Below are 17,593 nucleotides of genomic sequence, written 5' to 3'. Positions count from 1 at the left end.
TCCTCCAGTTTATCTACTCTGGAGGTGAACAAATGCCTCATAAAACAACCCAATGGTGCAATGATCACTTTAGTATTAGAATGACACCAAAAAGTGCTAAAATTCCACATTAGATACAACGTTTTATTGTAACTATAAATGCACAGTGGCCTTTAGGTGTTTGCTACAGTGTTAGTAATGATTCATTCTTGGCATTTGCCAAGAAATGGAAGGATGTCTTATTGTCATTTTTGATAAAGCCAGTATAAGGAGATTAAGAGATGTGGTAAGGTAAATTGTGTGAAACATAGTAGTACATCAGATATACAGTGCCACCCTTTAAGAAAGTGCTGGCAATTTAGCATGTTTCGTGGCAAAATTTGCTGTTCCAAGTTAAATATGACCATCTGTGATTTTCAGAGTTTATGGTGATACCCTGAGCAGTCTTCTTAATAGGTGAGAGTAAGCAGCAGACCATCTTCCCATTTTCCTCTTTGTGCAAATAGCTTGCAAGCTAATCTTAGGTTATACGATTGAATCGAACCTAAAAGAACTCTTACTGCCTTAATCAAATATACTCTTTATGTAGAATCCTCCTTCACAGTTTTTCCCAGATTAAAAAAATTAACATCCCTATACACCTGTCATGTATTTTATATTCTTTCAATTAACATCAATAAACTTTTCTATTTTCACATAGATTTTATAATTACAAGGGGTAAATTATATTACATCAAGTGAGCTACTGTGTCAGAATTGATTGAACTGTTCATCTGCTGTAGAACATTTTGATTTCCTTCAAAATGGTATTGCAACTGGCAACTTCATGCAGATTTTTTTTCATGTAATTACTTTCTTAATATAAATATCCCAGAAGCAAGATCATTGACTCAAAACAGTAGCTATGTTATAGTCCTTGAGACACATTTCCATATTGTTTTATCACTTTGCTATACCACTTGTAGGCAAAGAAATCTCATGAAATATTCCTTTTATGTTAACAAAACTCGTGTTTTCATTATAGTCCCCCAGAATACCATGTGGGTAGAGAATTTGGATACATTCACATATTTCTGTTATAGAAAGTGGTGGGCTTATTTTATTTTTTTAAAAGATAGAATATATCTGCTGAGAATATGAGCAATCTTCTCTTTTTGCCTTTCCTGATTTTAAGAATTGTACTGTTACCAGGTTACACATTCAGTATCACAATTGGATAACAGTCAGTGTTGCTACTTGACGTTATATTGGCTTTTTTCCCCGGAGGTGAAATTAAGTCTAGTTCTAGTGCTTGTAGTACTCAAAATTACCAACTTCATCAAAGTTTTCACGTCGGTAAAAAAGTTGCTCATCAATGATTTTTCTGCTAACGGAGTTTTTGTGTGCTTCTGTAAAGCTTTGTATTGACGTGCTGAATAACAACAAACACTGTCACACAATTAGCTGTGAGGAATCAATTCAATTAAAGTCGCTTATATTCATGAAACATGCAAAACTACTACTCTTCTTAGGATCAGTGAGAGCAATTTTGCAACAGTTCAGTTGGTCTGATTCTTGAAAATTATAATGGTTAGATCTGTTTCCATTATTATTAGATAATAATACATTGATGCTGATTAATCATCTGTGAACAATGCAGTGATTTAGAAAAAGGTATGACAAGACTAGATAAACAAAGATTCTATTTTAATTAGAACAATATAATTGTTGATACCCTCTCAAGGTGTACTTGCTTTCATTTAACTTTCTTCTATCTCATCATTTCTACATTAATTGGGATGACCTTATTCAGAGATAATATGATATGTGTGAGGAGGAGGGTAGATTTCTGTTCTCACTCATCTATGATCAAGTTGGGTGTTGTAGAGGATATCACTGAACTATTTGTTGTGTGGACCTTGCCAGTTCTAAAATTCTGCAATGATGAAGAGTAAGTGGTACTATGATACATTGTAAGTCACGGGAAAACATTGGAAATGAGTGACAGTTCACTGTTGTCTTAAGAGTTGCAAAAGAAATCAGTACAAAATGATTTTCTCTGTGGAGCAGTTTTGAGGGTATGTTTGAGTATAATTCGACCACTACCTGTGTTCTCAGAGGATTATTTTCTAATTGTTAGATATGCTGTGTAATTACCTACGCAACCACCAGTTGTCTTCATTTTGCTTGTTTGTTCACAAAAGGACATGCATTCCTATATTAGTCCTAAGTGGATTGCTCCTCAACTTTTATGTAATGAATAGGATTTCTGGGGAGGGGGTATAGTCAGAGGCATTTCCCAGTAAAATTAAAGCCATTTCCTGCCACCTAACTAATCTAATGAGGGCCCTACTATATCCACCTGGACTGAAGTGTCCTTCATGTAAGGCAATTCTGTGCAATAAACAACTAAAATTTCATAAATCATTTGAGATTGAACTGTCCGCAGTAGAAATTGCCTGACAACCATTCCTTCCTTTGAAACCCCCTCATGGTATTTCTATATAAGTCTGCCCCGTGGACAGAAAAGAGAGCTGGTCCCAGGAAAAAAATGAGGCATGGATAAATTTGCTTCTAAAATGCTTGTTTTCTCAGTGGTGACCTTAATGTTAACCCCTTTTCAGTTTTCTGTGCTTTCCAGAAATTTGAAGTCCACCTGTATTAATATATATCTGGTTAATTTCTTTGTTTGGTTAGCATGTATCTGTTGAGTAATTAATATATGCCCTATGGGTGGTGGGTGGGCAGGCAGGGTGGAGAAGATGGGTTTATATGAATTTTTCCCTGATGAAGCCAGAGGCTGTGGTAAGTTCCTGTCAGAATTCCTGCCCACAGACATGATGGTATGGGTGGAAGTAGAGATTACAAGGTCTCATCTTGTTATAAATGGGCCTGAGAGAGACCCCATGAATCTTCTGTGGACACCAAAGAGCATCTCAGACTTTCTGGGTCACTGAGAATGATTGAGGGTGTCTTGGTTTTCTCATCAGTGGGATGGAGAAGTAAGGTAAGAATTAAGGGAGTAGGAAGACAGAATACTTGGAGTTGAAAATAGGGCATACAGTAAGTGATCAATATGTATTATTATTATTACTACTATTATTAGTGTAGAATTGGGGGGAAAAGTAGACTGACTTTTCAGTGAAAGTCACTCCACTTGACTATGGGCATTGCAAATACCAGGATAGGAAAGATTACAGAAAAGATTATAAGCTAACAACAAACCTGCATATTAATTATACATACCTCTGTACATATTTTGTGTGCACATACTTACAGTTCACTTCAAAGATCAAGATTATATTTAAATAAAAACACCTGAGATGGTTCTCCTCTGACACCACAGCCACTAATTTCATGTGGATTCCACAGTTGGATAGACCCATCACAACATCTTGTTCAACTGACACTCCAGCAAGAAGAACAGAAAGGGACTTGATTGGGATTTATTTAATTGACCCTTTAATTGATTGGAGAATAAGGCAGACTTGCTGTGTTTGTTTAATAGATTCCCCTCTTCAGAGTAGAGGTCTGGATATTGCCTCTTGGTTATGGGCCAAATATTCCCTGTAAATAGTTGTATATTTCTATTAAATATCTGTTGAAGCATACCTCAGCAAGCTCTAAGTCTACAATTTTTTCATGAGAAGGAAAATGAGGCATGTATTTAGTCTGTAAGGTCAATTTAGAAAGTTTAAATACCCACAGACATAATGTCAGAGAAATAAAAGTGATTTATGATCTAAGAATCCCTACTCTATCTTTTTCAAAGATCTGATACTAATATTGCTCATTTTTTGCATTTCTCAAAATGTTAACACTCAATTACCAGAATGCCCCCAGTCTAATCTTTGTCTTTGTTAGCAAGGTGTTATGTTTTGGGAATGTACATTGTTCAGGATTTGGGATCAAGACTCAGCTTCACTGCCATGTCCATAGGACTGTTTCACTCAACACTGTGTGGAGAGGGCCCGCGGACATTCAGGAGACCTGGCCATGAGTAAAAGCAGAGAATGGAATGTGGATGTCATGTGGATGATAAAGTAGGTAGTTCAAGAGCAGAAATTCCTAACTGTCAGGTAGGAGAGTATTTGGGTGGAAAGGAACTTTGTGGAGGGAGAAAAAAGATTGAATACCAGGAAGGTGAGTGTGGAACTTCCTTGGAAGTAGTTGGGTAGAGATTGTGGCAGAAATCTCAAGACTTTGAGAAACTAATTGGTGGTTTTGATCCAGATTTACTGGTTGGTCACTCCTTATGGCAGGTACCTGAGAAGTTCTGAATATGAGGGAAAGGTATTCTACATGAAAAATGTAGCTATAGATTCCGTATTTGGTGCTATTTAATGCAAAATCAAAAATGGAAATATGAACACAAACAAAACCAAAATCCTCAGTGCACTGGGTAACAGACTAGTCACATTCAAATTCCTCTGTATTCGCCAAAGAGACAGAGGAACTTCAAGGGCAAATACCTAATGTGTTGCCCTCAAAGCACCATAATATATGTAGGCCTGTGTTATGCTCATAAATGAGAAAGAGAGCAGCCATTTGCAAAAATAAGATGTTATAAATATGCCACTGGTTGAAGAGGAGGAGAATAATGCAGACCCACTCTTTGTTACAGGCCTATGGCTAACAACAGATTTCTCCGAATCACAGTGTGACATCACTTGTAAATTGATGACATTCATTTAATGGGCCCTTGCAAAAAGTAAATTGCTGTTTCAGGTAATGCTGCATGACTAAAATGAAAGAAAATGAACTGCCCCTGACTTACTGACTTTCCACTTCTTATTCAGTCCTCATAATTCTAGAAACTTCTCTGGTGCTTTTGGGTTCTGGAAACAAAGTATTAGTTGGCTCTGTCAACATTTAAATGCTTACCGTATTGGTTATCAGTCATACTAAAGAAGCAACGAGGAGCAAAAACGGAGAACCAACGAAAAGAGGGAAAGAATGCACACATTTCATAGCTCTAAGGCGTCATAAAAGATGTGGGCATTCATTATAAAGTTTGGGGAAGTGCATTTTGATATTTAAACAAATTTAGTGAAAGTATTCTAGGAAATTAGGAAAAGAAGAAAATAAAATTTATCCCTAATCTTATCACCTTTATGTTATATTTTGGGGTCTATAATTTGGTTTTCTTTTTTGTGTTTATATGTGTGTACTTTTACAGTGGAGTCATATGCAACGTCTTGTTTTATAATTTATTGATTAATTTATTTTTTAGTTTTTAAATTTTTTTTTAAATTTAAATTCAATTAGCCAACATTTCATTCATTTCCGATGTAGTATTCAATAATTTATCAGTTGCATATTGCACCCAGTGAATTAATTTATTTTTTTTAAATAGGCTTTATTAGCAGTTTTAGGTCCACAGCAAAATTGAGTACTACCCTGACTGGAGTCCTCTCTGTCTTCCTCTCACCCTTTAAATGATGCATATTCAAATAATGAGAGCCTCATATTTTATACCAATTTACCCTTCCCTCAAACAATGTCTCCAGAAATACTCTGCTATACTCCATGTTCCCATTTTCTTTTAAATAAACACAATGTATTAATCATGGCCCTCTGTTGTACAGAATTCCACCTGGAGCTGTCATTCACCCTACATCAACTGAAAATATTTGAGAGCCTTCTCTTGTGCTCTTCCCCTTCCCCAACAATTTCATGCATAATCCATGGGTAATTCTATAGTACTTTTTTTTTTAATGACTGAATGTATCCCTGATCAGGAAGTAGCAATCACAGAATAATAAGTGTAATCACATCAAGGAGGGTTTTGTTGTTCTGTCTGTGGAGCATGCCTATTGAAAACTGCACCTGCTCCAAATCGGGAAATACTTTCAGGTTGTCAAATATCAATTGTCAATGACTTCCAATGGAACTGTACTGAAAACAGAGTTAATGTGTTTCCTTGAAAAGTTATCTGAATTGGCTTGTCCATAGTTATCTCTAATTGCTTTATGGAGAGGAAACACACACCATGTCACAGAAATTGAAAAACGAAAATGAGGATTTATGTTCGTCTTTGGCTCCTTTTACAGTCTTAACAATTATTCTTTAGGTGGGTGGCTATTTAAAGGAATAACACACACATACACACACACTCACATGTTTTTTAATTATTTAATCTCAAAATGCTAACACTGTTGAAATTCAGAATTCTCACAGAACTGTAAGACTAAAGTCAAAGTGGATGAGTATTGACTTAATAGCTTTCATTTGGCATTGTTAGAGAAGTCTTAAATCACATAATTCAAGGTTACCCCCCCATGTGTTATTATTTACAGTGAAGTTATTATCTTTCATGTCAAAATGTAAGACATAATTCCAATGAAATCTTCTCATTTCCTTCTATGCAAAATGACTATAAAATCATTTTTCAGTGTGTCTCCAAATCCTGCTTCATCAGTAATCTATGGGACATTTCCTTGACTCCCAAACATATAACTATTTTATAAGTCTCATTCACTTGATATGTATTAACATTTACTTTCAGTTGGGAAAAGAAGTGAGATTTAAAATTTGTAAGATGGCTGCCTAGCACATAAATAAGTTGTAAATGAGGCAATGCTGTAGGAATTTCAGGAAAAAACATGTTTACTGCCTAATTTTTTTTAAGACTCTGATTGATCCTTCCCCTCTTTTGCCTGCTCTTATCTTCCTTAACAAAGGCCACTGTTCAGATTGACGTAGACTCTCCGTAGGGGAGACGCATGAGGGGTGAAAAGCTGAACGAGAAAAGGTGGATGATAAGCAATCAGAAATCCTGCATAATTAAATGATGCTTTGCTGGCTTCAGCTGAGAGCCTTTAGAATGATTTTAATGGGCATTAGAAGTCCCTGATGGGATCTTAGTCGGCTGTGAGGTTATCCTTAAAGGAAGTCTTCTGTGATGTCTGGAGAAATACCATTTCAGAGATCAGATGGAGTCGTGGCTATGATCCTTTTTGTTAGCAGCCAGTTTGAATGTTCTCTTTGGATAGTAAATTGGGGTTCTTGGACATGGGGTTGCCTCTTTCTCATCATGGCCTCAAGTATTTGTCATTTTTCTAGGCTGATTTCTTGAGTTTAAGGGATCAGAAGTCAACTTTTATGAGAGTTTTAGAATTCAATAATCATTTATTGGATGCTTATGATGAACCAATTATTGTTCAAAGGCTTAGAGGGTCTAAAACAAATAGAAACATTATTATCTACCAATATGTCATACTATATTGGCAATAAATAAACAGCAATAAAATAAACAATAGCAAATTATGTAAAAACTTGGAAATGGAATTTGTTCTCTAGCTTGTTAACTTGATTTGATTATATTGTCTGCTAGTTGGCATTACTTTTTAATGGAAGAGTGTGCTGACCAAAAATGGCAGGCATCTAGCTTTTCGTCTGTCTATACATTTCTATTCTTTTATTATAAAAATGCATATTCACCTTAAAAATGTCTTCTGTAACTATACTGTTTCAGTATCTTTAGTGATAAACATTACATTTTAATAAATAATTATTATAATGCAATCTAGCAAAAAGGGAGTGTTTAAAGTATAAAGCCCCCGATGTGTGTGTGTGTGTGTGTGTGTGTGTGTGTGTGTGTGTGTGTATGTATGTGTGTGTGTGTGTGTTGGTTTATTTAAGACAATTGGGGTGGAAATATACCGACAGCACGAAACTTGGCTGTTTTAAAAACATTCTTACAGGATAATATATGCAGATTCATTCTATTCTTTTATAATACCTGTATTGTATTTCATTTTATGGTCATATTATGTTATATTAGTTTGATATCCTTTTCATGGACATTCAGACTGATTGTAATTTTCAGTAATACTAACATCATTGCACATATGCAAGCATTTCCTTGGAATATGAAGGGTTACTGGATGCAAATGATTTTTAGATTTAGAGATACTGCCTAATTGCCCAACAAAATTTTTATGCCAATTTGTATTTTCCCCAGTTATATTTGAAGATAACCTGTTTCTGCCACTGGACTGTTGGCTCTTTACAGACAGACCTTTTCTGCATTTTTCACCACTATTTCTGGTCTTATCACTTGTCTACTTAAGTCTCTGCAGCGGCTTCTCATTGCCCTACAGTCTGCTCCCTTTTTGTCTCTCCGCCTCATCCCCACTGCTCCCTTCTTGGCCCCTCAACCCGCGACTCCAGCCACACTGCTTTTCCTTACAGTTTCTCGAACATACCAGTTCCTTCTTCTTTCGTGCTTCTGTTCATATTGTGGATTTTGCTCAGAAAGTGCTTTCCCACAATTGGCCCTACTAATTTCTACTCATCTTTTAGAGTTCAGATCAAGTGTTAATTCTTCAAAAGAAAATTCTCCTGCCCTAACTAGGTTAATTGTAATGTTACCTCCTATAGGAGCCACGATATCTTCTTTAGAGCAGTTTTCCCTGTTTTATGTATATTTTGGTGTGTGTGTGTGTGTGTGTTTCAAATGTCTGTCTCCTCTGCTAGCGTGTAAGCTCCCAGAGGGCAGATCCATACCAGTCCCGTCCACCAGGAACCCCTAATCCTCAGGAAACTACCTCATACATAATAGATCCTCTGTAAGTGTTTGTCAAAAAAATGCGTATGTCATTGCTGCCTAGCAAAATACACAGTAAGCACTCAACAAATTGTTACACAGTAGAAAAATGTGTGGTTTTCCACATCTCTTCCCAACATTAGATATTACATTTTGAACAATCCATACCAAACCAAGAAAAGGAAAAATCTCATTGCAATTTGATATTCACTTTAACTATGTTGAGACTTACTTTCATGTTTGTTGCTTCCTGTTTATTATTGTATTTAATTTCATCAGTGAATTCTTTTTCTTGTTCTTTGACTACTCTTCTGTTAGGATGAAGACCAGTGTCTTTTTCCAACACGAATGAAAATATGAAGACTGATGCAGCATGTAGCTTAGGCTGCTGTGTTCCTGCTGCCTTCCATAGCAACTCAGGTAGGAAAAGTACTTTCTCACTCATACAACTGTTACAAAAATTATAAACCCTGCTTCTAGTGCTGCTTGATGGCTTTCCAAAAAAACACTTCCTTTAATTTTGTTCTCTTGTCCTCTTCCAAGGACTCAAACCCATTCCCTGTCTTTCTCATAATAATTTTTAATACCTGAAAGCATGCTAGTTATTGATTTGTTTGCCTGTTTGTTATTTGTGCATTCTCTCTCTTCAGCCCCAAAGAGAACATTGTTTTGAAGAAGGAGACTCTGTATTTCTTGTTTACTGATGTCTTTATTGGTAACAACAGTATGCGGAACATAGTAGGTGCTCAAGAATTGTTCATTGACTTACTGATTGGCTTACTGGTCAAAAGAACATTCCAAATTACAGGCATCATGCTGTAAAAAAAAAAAAAAAAAAAAAAAAAAATCACGTTTCTTCCAATACTGATTTTTGATCCGAATCTGTGTTCCTTGGCCATGTCTTCCACTAAAATTAGTTTCCCCTCTGAACAGTTCTCAGTTTGTCAAACAGAGTCCAAGAGAGTAAGGATGGCTGTGCCTTCCGGGTTGGGGCTAACGGTTCTGCATCAGACCACAGAGATAGACATGGCCGTGCCCCATGGCAGTCGTATAACCTTGGGCAATCTGTTTAACCTCCTTCATGTCTACTTTCGCTCAACTACCTAACTTTCCCAAACTGAACTAACAAGAGTGTCTGCCTCTTATGGTTAGTGTGAGGATTAATAGAGGTAATATATGTAAAGCACTTAGAACAGCGCCTGACACATGGTAAGTGCTTGATAGATGTTGTTATTATTATATTAGTCTGGGCTTCTAGAGAGAGTTATGTGTCTGTCTCCCTCTCTTGAGGTTAACAAGGAATCCACGTATATAAAGGTGGTGGCCGAGGTAGATAGAGTTTGTTTGCAAATTACTGCCTTGCCCGGGAATTATTTTTTTCTAAAGACTTTTTATGTAAAATGCCAGCCAGTTTTAATTCTGAATTTTTTTTTCCTACAAATACCTGTGATGGGAATACGTATTATCCTACTTCTTAGAAAAGTCTGAGGCATAGAAAGGTTAAATGATTTGCTCAAGGACGTAACAAATGAATGGTGGCTGGGAGATAGAAATTATATGACTTCTAGTCCACTGCCCCAGACCGGGCTCATTCTATTTAGATGTTATGTTCATACTTAATATTATAGATCCAAACGACCTGGACTCATCTCCCATATCCTGTATCGTAGCAGTATGCAGATGGTGCACATAAAGGGAAGGTTACAAGTCAAATGTTGTATCATGGACAGAAAGGCTATAAAATTGAAACATGATCCTCTCTGTTATTCCACTTTTATTTGAGGCCTATTCTTTCTTTTTATTCACTTGAAAATACTATTTATTTGCTTTGTGGAGAAGGCGTATTCTAGTTTGAAATTATTTCTGTCAATTGTAAAATAAAGTTATCAACTATATAAAATAAAAGATCACCTTGGCAACTTCAAAAATAATAAAGTATGCTATTATAAGAGGTAAATTTTTACACTAGCAGCAATTTATAATAAAACATTAAATCCATATTTATTGCATGAAAAAATAAATGGGACCACATTTGTACCCACTACTTCATAGCCACATACAATATCAGAGAAGAAAGCTGTAATATAGAATGGAAATACACAAATAGAGAAATATTTCCTAGAGCTGTTTTAGTGACTGAGACTAAGGTAGGCTTCTTTTGTTAAAATTGTATATGATGTTTCATGGATTGAAACTAGAGAAGAGGCTTAGTGAAAACAGCACCGTGGGTTTTATCCAGTGCTGTGGAGTGGAATTATTCATTGTGGGGGTGGGGCACAGAACAGACTGGAACATCTGGTTGTGGAACCAAGGCAGGGCAGCTGGAAACAGATGAGTTGTGGCGACGGTGACACTTCTAACAGCAGCAGGAAGGGCAGTGATCCAAAGGTCACAAACAGCACTGAGATCCGACAGATGAGCAAGGTGAGTAACGGGTTACCAGCATTAACCCGGGGGAAGAGAAGAGTCCAGTTGCCAGCACCACCCCTGAGAGGGCCACTGGGCCAGCTCAGAACTGCCTAGTGGCAGTTGGGCAAGCCTGGACCAAAGCAAAGGAGCACTTGGACTGAAGCCTGGGGCTCAGCAGGGGGAGTGAGGGAGCCCATCCAGGAGACTCAGGGGCTGGTGAGTGCCCATGAGATGTACTCTTTGGATCTCTCTCCATTCTGGACCAGAAAGGAAATATTAAAAGGGAAATATATCAGGTGGGAAAAAAATCATGTGTAACTTGTAACATAAAATACCCTAGGCTAGTAAAATCTGGGGCTGTTTCCATTCACATGATGATTTTTTAAGGCAACACACACACACACACATACACACACAATTTCTTTCGATTAAAAAGAATACCACAATGTTCTGTGACTTACTGAACACTTACTCTTTGTCAAGCACTTCTTATCTCATAGAACTCTTACAAAAACCTGCCTGGGAAATGTTATTATGCTGATTGTAGAGTTGATGAAAGTGCGTTCAAAACACCTTATATTAATTTTCCAAGGTCACCTATGGAAGCATCAAGATTCCAGCAGATATTATGAACTTACTACCTGACTCTATTCTTTCTGCCCCTTAGGAACCCATGTCTCAGGAGTTTAAAATCCTGATGTGGTCATTAAAGCAACATAACCAATTGAAAAGGCAGCATTTTCTGGAATACGGACTGTTAATTTGTCTTAAATCACACACACATACCCACCAAAGTTTTATCTATCTATCTATCTTTTTTTACACAATGTGGAAGCACTGCTTTGCCTTTGCCTGTACCTTTCTTTCTCCCAGGGATGGATATTGCTTGGTAAATTCCTCCTATTACAAAGAGGGGTGCTGCCAGTTAAGGAACTTTGTATGGCAAGTAAAATAAGACCAAACTTGCGCTGACTTAAATAGAGACTAGACTTGTTTGTTCAGGTAGTGGAGTGGTCACTGAATAGGTCTGGAACTTCAGGAAAGGATTAAATCAGAGACTTCAGTTATGTCACCAGAGTCCCAGCCCATTTCTGCACGCCTTCCATCTGTCTTCCTGTGTGCATCCGGGTGAGCTAAATAAACGCAAGGTAGCAAAATAGACGGGCTAGTTCCAGGCCTCACATTCTTTATATTCAGGAGACATTAGGGTTTCTTGGCCCCATCATTCCCAGCCAGAGCATTGAGACTTGCTGTGATTGCATCGGCAAAGGTCATCAGCAGCCAAATGTGGTTTCCTGGTTGACCGGAGTTTGGGCATTGTGAACCATTCCCAAAGCTGGAGTGGAGTCCCACTCAGGTGTAAGCATAGGGAGTGGGAGAGTGTGGGGTTCCTCTTGTTGGAAGGTAGCAGCAGGTACCAGGACTATGAACATTGGATGCTGGGCAACAAAACATAAAATACCCCTGTACGGCGATAGGACACAGGAGAGGTCTAGGAAAATCTGAACTGCAGAATAAATACCAGGTGTTTCACTTGGGCTCTGTGTGTTCCTGAAGGCCACCTCCAATGTGGTTCTAAAAGTGCTGATAGGATGGCTTCGTATTTGTAGTACAGAAGATACTTTCATTCTTCAACATTTATTCCTTAAGTTATTATGTAATATATGAAGAGGATGAATAAACCAAACAGCTCAGGGAGATTAGCTCAGGGAAAATAGAGGTCTCCTTCTCCCTTGTCATCACACTGTGCTCTAATTCTTTATCCCTCTTCCCCAGGGTAATCACTGTAATACATTTCTTATGCAATTCCAGGGATAAAACTTTGTACATTGATATGTTTTCTTTTCTCCAAATTCCCCTAACAGAAAAAGAAGCATTTCCTAACTCATTCAAGAAGGCTAGTACAGCCCTCATCCCAAAACAACCAAAAAAGATTTTATAAAAATAGAAAAGCTCGGGCCCATTTTACTTTTTAAAATATAGGTGCCCCAAATCTTAAACAACATTGCAGATTGAATGTAAATACATGTAAGAAAAGATAATATACCAAAAGAAATGAATTTATCTCAGGGGTATATGAGCAGTTTCTATCAGAAACCCATATATGTTATTCATCAATTAACAAAAGAGAAAAGTCAAATAATCATCCCATTAAATGGAAAAGACATCTGATAAAATAATGATTCAAAAAAAAAAAATGATTCAACACAAAACTTTTAGTATACTAGAAATAGCTGGATGAATACTATCTATAATAGGGACACCTGGTGGCTCAGTTGGTTAAGCCACTGCCTTTGGCTCAGGTCATAATCCCAAGTTCTGGCATCAACCCACATCGGGCTCCTTGCTCAGCAGGGACCCTACATCTCTCTCTGCCTCTGCCTGCCACTCTGCCTGTTTGTGTGCTCTCTCTCTCTCTCTCTGACAAGTAAATAAAAAGTCTTTAAAAAACATTATCTATAATAAACAAGAACAAGCATTAATCTCAATGTATATATCAAAGTGTTATCATTAAAATCAAGAATGAGACAAAATGTGCCTGTTGTGATAGGCACTTCTAATGGAAATCTTAGCATAGTGAAACAAGAAAAAGGGATTAGAGGAAAAATAAGGAGCGAAATAGAGGAAATTAAAATATCACTTTTTGTAGATGATGTGAAGTTTTTGTGAAGACCCAGAAAATTCTATAAACACATCATTAGAAATCATAGAAAAAATGTTTCCCAAGAGGATTATATATAAAAATAAATTAGAAAGTCAGTTCAATTTCTATATTCCAGCAACAAAGTCCTTGGAAACAATTAAAAAGAAGATATTATTATGGTATCAGAGAATATCAAATACTCTTAGAATAAATATAACAAAAGGTATGCAATAAATCTACAGAGGCATTATGAAACATACCTCAAACACAAAAAGCCCTGAGTAGAGAATGAACATGATCATGCCCAGGAAAACTGGAGAGTTAAAGCCACAGATCCTCACATTACAATAGACATTACATTTCCAGTACTTTTGTAATCAAAATCTAAATAGTTTAGACACTTAAGATGATACTAAAATTTTAATGAAAAAGCAAAGGGCCAAAAACCAGGTATCCTGTTTTTGAAAAAGAGAATAGGAACTCACCCTACCAAATACCAGGATTTACTAAGAAGCTAATAAAAAGTGAGTCAGTATAGAGATAAACCAACCGGCCAGTGGAGCAAGGAATCCTGAAACAGACCTACACAACTATGGAACTTTGGGACATCATATGTGGGACATTTTAGATCAGTGGGAAAATGAGGCACAGTTCAGTAAATGGAGCTGGAAAAAAAGTTACACATCTGGAAAGAGATGGTTTGGGTCTCTACCGTATGAGATGTACAAGAACCTTCAGAAGGACTAAAGACTTCAATGTGAAAACCAAAATGTTTAAACTTTCAGCAGAAGCTCTTTATGACTCTTTTAGATATATTATAGTCTCTTTATACAAATAAAAAATAATGGATTATTCTGTAGCAGTCAAAAGTAATGAATGAGGCTGACATACAACAATATGAATGACCCTAAGCAATCTTATATTAAGAGAAAAAGTAAGTCCTGAAAGATATCTACAGCATAATGTCCTTTTTAGAAGGATAAAATCTAATACATACATATGCAGAATATTTTTAGGAAAATTTTTTAGTTTGCTTTTTATATTCAGATCTGTGTTCTATGGAGTTAATTTTTTGGAAAAAATGTAATTTCTGTGTCTACATTGATTCCTTGGTGTGTGGATGTTCAGTTGTTCCCGCACCATTTGTTGAAGAGAGTATCTTCGCTTCATTGTATTAACTTTGTAACTTTGTCAAGGATCAGTAGACTATATGTATGTAGGTTTTTTCCTTGGATCTTTATTCAGGTCATTTGGCCTACTTGTTCATTCACCAATACAACACTGTCTTGATTATTGTAGCTTTATGTTAAGTCTTAAAGTCAAGGTGGTGTCAGTTCTCCAACTGTGTTTTTCTCTTTCAGTATTGTGGTGGCTATCCTGGTCCTTTGCCTTGTTCATATAAACTTCAGAATCAGTTTGTAAAAATCCCCAAAATAACTTCCTGGGATTTTGATTAAGATTGCATACCTACGCAGATCAAGTTAGGGAAATCATATCTTGAGAACACTGGGTCTTCCTATTCAACAATATGGAATATCTCTTCATTCATTTAGTTCATAGATTTTGTTCATCAGAGTTTTGTGGTTTTCCTCATATAGATATTGTATACATTTTTGTTAAATTGATACCTAGGTGTTTAATTTTAGGTGGTACTAATATAAATGGTATTATATTTTTTATTTCAAATCCTACCTATATTTCTGTATATAGGAAATCACTGGCTTACGTATGTTAAACTTGTATCTTACAATATTGCTGTAACCTTTCTTAGTTCCAAGAATTTTTTGTCAGATCTTTTAGATTTTCTACATAGATGATCATAATCATCTGTGAATAAAGATGAATAGAGATTCCTTCTCAATCTGTTTATCCCTTATTTCTTCTTCGTCTTTGTCTTCATCTGCATCTTACTGCCTTAGCTAGAACTTCCAGTATGATGTTGAAAAGGAGTGCTGAGAGGAGATATCTTTGGATTGTACCTAAACTTGGTGGAAAAACTTTGAATTTCTCACTATTAAGTATGACAGTAGCTGAAGTTATTTATTAGGTCAAGGAAGTTCCCTATATTCCTCATTTACTGAGAGTTTTCTACCGTGAATGGGTGTTGGATTTTGTTAAATGCTTTTTCCACATATATTGGTATGTTCATTTATTTTCTTTTTTAATATATTGATGTGCTGGTTTACATTAATTGATTTTTGAATGTTGAACTACCCTTGCCTACCCGCGATAAGTACCACTTGGTCACAAGGTATACAGGCATACCTTGGAGATATTGCAGGTTCCATTCCAGACCACGACATTAAAGCAAATATCACCGGGACGCCTGGGTGGCTCAGTTGGTTAAGCAGCTGCCTTTGGCTCAGGTCATGATCCCAGCGTCCTGGGATCAAGTCCCACATCGGGCTCCTTGCTTGGCGGGGAGCCTGTTTCTCCCTCTGCCTCTGCCTACCACTCTGTCTGCCTGTGCTTGCTCTCGCTTCTCTCTCTATGACAAATAAATAAAATAAAAAAAATCTTTAAAAAAAAAAAAAAGCAAATATCACAATAAACCAAGTAAATGATTCTTTCGGTTTACTAGTGCTTATAAAAGTTATGTCTACACTATAGTCTATTAAGTGTGCAATAGCATTATGCCTAAAAAATACACACTTTATTAAAAAATAATGTTAAAAAATGCTAACCATTATCTGAACTTTTGGTGAATTGTAATCTTTTTGCTTGTCATGGTTCTTGCCTGCATGTTGATGGCTGCCAGCCAGCGTAGTGTCTGCTGAGGACTGGGGTGGCTATAGCAATTTTTTAGAATAAGGCAACAATGAAGTTTCCTGCATCAATTGACTCTTCTTCTCACACATGATTTTTCTGAAGCATGTGCAGCTGTTGGATAGCATTTTCCCATAGTAGAACTTCTTTAAAAATTGGAATCAATCCTGTCAAACCCTGCTGCTGCTTTGTCAACTAAGGTGATACTCTAAATGCTTTGTTGTCATTCCAACAGTCTTCATCTCTTCACCAGGAGTAGATTCCTTTTCAAGAAACCATTTTCTTTGTTCATTTGTAAGACTTTCTTTGCTAATTCATAAAAAGCAGCTTCTCATACCCCACAGTTTTATCATGAGATTGTAGCAAATCAGTCACATCTTTAGGCTGCACCTTAAATTTTATTAGTTCTCTTGCTATTTCCACCACATCTGCAGTTGCTTTCTTTACTAAAGTCTCAAACCCCCAAAGTCATCCATGAGGGCTGGAATCAACTTCTTTTGCACAACTATTGATGTTGAATTTTGACCTCTTCCTATGAATCACAGATGTTCTTAATGGCATCTAGAATGATGAATATTTTCCAGGAGATTTTCAATTTACTTTGCCCAGATTCATCAGAAGAATCACTTTCTATGGCATCTAGAGCCCTATGAAATCTATTTCTTAAGTAATAAGACTTGAAAGTCAAAATTATTTCTTGATCTATTCACTACAGAATGGATGTTGTGTTGGCAGGCACAAAACCAGGGTTAATTTCATACATCTCTGTCAGAACTCTTGGGTAACCAGGTGCATCATCAGTGAGCAGTAATATTTTGAGAGGAATTTTTTTTTTCCGTGAGTGGTAGTTCTCGACAATGGGCTTAAAATACAAACCACGTTGTAAATAGATCCAGGCTTTGTTGTTCCATTTGCAAAGTGCAGGCAGAATAGGTCTAGCGTAATTCTTAAGGACCCTAGGATTTTTGGAATGGTGAATGGGCATTCAGCTGGAAGTTACCAACTGCATCAACCCCCAACAAGAGAGTCAGCCTGTCCTTTGAAGCTTTGAATCCAGCACTGACTTCTCCTCTCTCACTATGAAACTCCCAAATGACATCTTCTTCCAATGGAAGGCTATTTTATCTACATTGAAAATCTGTTGTTTAGGGTAGCCATCCTCATTAATTATCTCAGTAGATCTGGAGAACTTGCTGAAACTTCTACATTAGCACTTGCTTTACTTTACACTTCTCTGTTATGGAGATGGTTCCTTTCCTTAAATC

The sequence above is a fragment of the Mustela nigripes genome, chromosome 8 (genome assembly GCF_022355385.1).
Source record: "Mustela nigripes isolate SB6536 chromosome 8, MUSNIG.SB6536, whole genome shotgun sequence".
Classification (NCBI taxonomy): Eukaryota; Metazoa; Chordata; class Mammalia; order Carnivora; family Mustelidae; genus Mustela; species Mustela nigripes.
Note: the sequence above shows the minus strand (reverse complement) of the source record.